General features: G+C 34.5%; 1 pseudogene; it reads right to left on the reverse strand.

The window, feature by feature from the left end:
• Positions 1–1,771: 1,771 nt before the first annotated feature.
• On the reverse strand, positions 1,772–2,536 carry LOC140509207 (dnaJ homolog subfamily A member 1 pseudogene; annotated as a pseudogene).
• Positions 2,537–2,953: the final 417 nt, after the last annotated feature.

Raw genomic sequence — 2,953 nt, forward strand, 5'->3', positions numbered from 1 at the left:
TATGTTATTTTCCTTTTTTTATCTCTTTCTGGATACAGACCTAGTAGTACAATTGCTAAGCCAAAGGGTATGCATGATTTTATAGCCCTTTGGACATACCAGCTTCATTTCTTTAGATTCATTTCTACTTCTTCAAATCAGGTATCAAGATGGTAGAATCAAAAGATCTTAAATTCCCAGTGCACTATTATGTGGGTCAATTGTAATAGAAATGCTGATATTTCTGTTTCATTTCATGTCTGTTTATTATCTACTGGAATATAGTAAAAACTACATAAATGCTTATTAACTGACTGATATTCAATATCATATATAATACTTTGAAGTGACTACATTTAGTTGACTCTTCTATCAATCACCATCTAGGTTCTGTTTTTTTTTAACCACTAGTTCTTTTTGATGTTGTGTGATGCACTACTGCTTGTAGTCTTTCACCCTTGCAAATTAGATTTTACTCTAAACAAGTATTTCCTCAGGCTGCCATCAACCAACAAGCACTTATTAAGCACCAGCTATAGGGTAGACATGCTGGTTGGGGGAAATCCTAATAATGCCATTTCTTTTCACTGGTTTTCAAGAGTTTGTTGGCTAAGGCAATTTTTAGTTTCAACATCCTTGTGACTGTGGTTTTAAAGTGGTTAACTGTCTCTAAGAAACAGTCACAATCAATGTGAAGGTCTTTCCTTTTTAGGACCTATTTTTCAGAGTCAATAAATTATTTAAAATAGGTTGAACTTGAGCTCTTGTACACAGTATTTTCTTCTTATATTTTTCTTTTTCAACATCATATAAATAATACCATCAAAAACAAAATGGACTTTTTCCTAACAGAAATAACTGGTTACTGATATGGGTGTCTGGAAACTGCCTCTTCTTAAATTATTAGTTGACTAGGGAAAAGTCCAAATCAATATGGACTTCAAAGGATAAGGCTGAGAAGTGGCACCACTAGGCTCTCAATAAATGCGTATTGCTAAGGAACAAAAACAAACAAAAAAACCAACAAAAAAAACCTTTCTAGCATGATGGAGATTTATTTTGGTATAGCCTTGTTTACGTGCATTTCTGACAATATGCTAAATGTTCAGGCCTGACCAAACTTCCTCTCAAATACATATTGTTTTTCAGTTGGAAAGAAATATAAGGTAGCAAGTGAAATCAAGCTCACTGAATGATTTAATTTTGTGGGTAATGTCACATGTTTACGAATAATAAATATAACATTGAACCATTGGCCAAGTTAATTTTCTTTTCACGGTTGATTAAAATTAAATAAAGAATAATATCTGCACACTTTTAATGAATTACATACTGAATATACATTTAGTTATGTCTCATTACTTTACTGTTTCTTACTTCTGTATTTCCAGTGCTACAGGTAACATTTCTCGCTTCATATTCAAGTTAATTCATAGATGCTGTTAGCGGTGAATTTTATATTTTAAATTCCATCACTCTGGAGAATTTTTGTTCTTAGAACTTTAACTGGTCCTGTTCATTGAATTTAATGTCATTATTTCTCATTAAAGTCCACTAATGTCCTATTCAAATTCCTTATTCAAGCATGGTGGTAACTCTCAGCTCTTTTAGTCTATTTTTTTTTTAATATTACTGATTTTATTAACTTTTTAAAACACAACTATAGTTGAATATTACAACAAAAACAATAACTAGTAGTGAGTGTGTTAAGATGATTGTAGTCCTTCACTCATTCACTATTGCATACAAAAACCAGCATTACAATGAAGGGTATTCACTGGCCCCCCTCCCATTAAGAGGCCTGACGCTGAACCCCACCTCTGGGATGATGCTCATCATTCTCATAAGTTTCTCCATTGTCATGGTGTCTTCTTTCTTGAGATGGGTCAAAGTCTACCAGTTCTACCTGATCCATATCTTTAACCTCCTCTACTTCCATTCTTTCAGACAGTAATTTTTCCAACAAAAGCAGCTTGTCTGATGAAAGAAAGCCATTCTCTGGGAAGTTTACCTCCAGTTCAATTATTAAAATTCCTTTCTTATAAGGTCAGTGGTAAATGGGCATACCTTCATTCAGCACACATTGATATCTCCATGTTTAACAATCTGACCAGGAAGAGAAGTAATGACTATAGTTCTGTTACCAAAAGTTGTTATTATTTTCTGAAAGCCACACAGTGCTTCAACCAACTGGATATCCATACATGTGAAAAGGTTCTTACCACATCAATAAGTATAGCATTGTCCTTCTGATCCAAAATAATCATAATATCGCCTGGCTCAAATCCTGGCTCCTGGTCACCTTCATCATAGAATGTTATCTTTTGCCCATCTTTCATGCCCTTGTCAATATAAAACTCCAGAATTTTCTTCAAACAATTGTCCTTCCATTACAGTTTTTAGGGCTATCTTTAGGGCTGATTCCTTCCCCATGCCCTTGGCATTCCATATAAAATGACTTAATTTGCTGAACCATTCCAGGTCCTATCTGATGAATTCTTATTTGCATTCTAGTATCTCCGCAACTGGGACAGCATTCTATAGTTCCTTTCTTACCACCCAGTCCTTCACATTTATCACAAATCACATTCTTTTGCAAAGCCAGTTTTCTTGTTGCACCATTATATAAATCTTCTAGATTACTGACAACTGATGACCATTTTTACCTCTCCATTCCCTTCACATTCTTCTACCTCCTCCAAAAAACATATCAAAGATATCCATTGGAGAACCAAAGCCACCACCAGAACCACACTCTTTGATGGCTTGTTGTCCACCTTTGTCATATAAGTCTCTTCTTTGCATCAGAAAGCACTTCATAAGCTTGAGAAATCTGCTTGAACTTTTCTCCTTCATTTAGATTCTTATCTGGGTGATATTTTAAGACTAGTTTTCTATATGCCTTTATCAGTTCTTCCTGGGAGACACTGGGTTTTACCCCCAAAACATCATAGTAAGTCGTTTCCTTTACTAT

Source organism: Notamacropus eugenii, chromosome 5, assembly GCF_028372415.1.
Source record: "Notamacropus eugenii isolate mMacEug1 chromosome 5, mMacEug1.pri_v2, whole genome shotgun sequence".
Classification (NCBI taxonomy): domain Eukaryota; kingdom Metazoa; phylum Chordata; class Mammalia; order Diprotodontia; family Macropodidae; genus Notamacropus; species Notamacropus eugenii.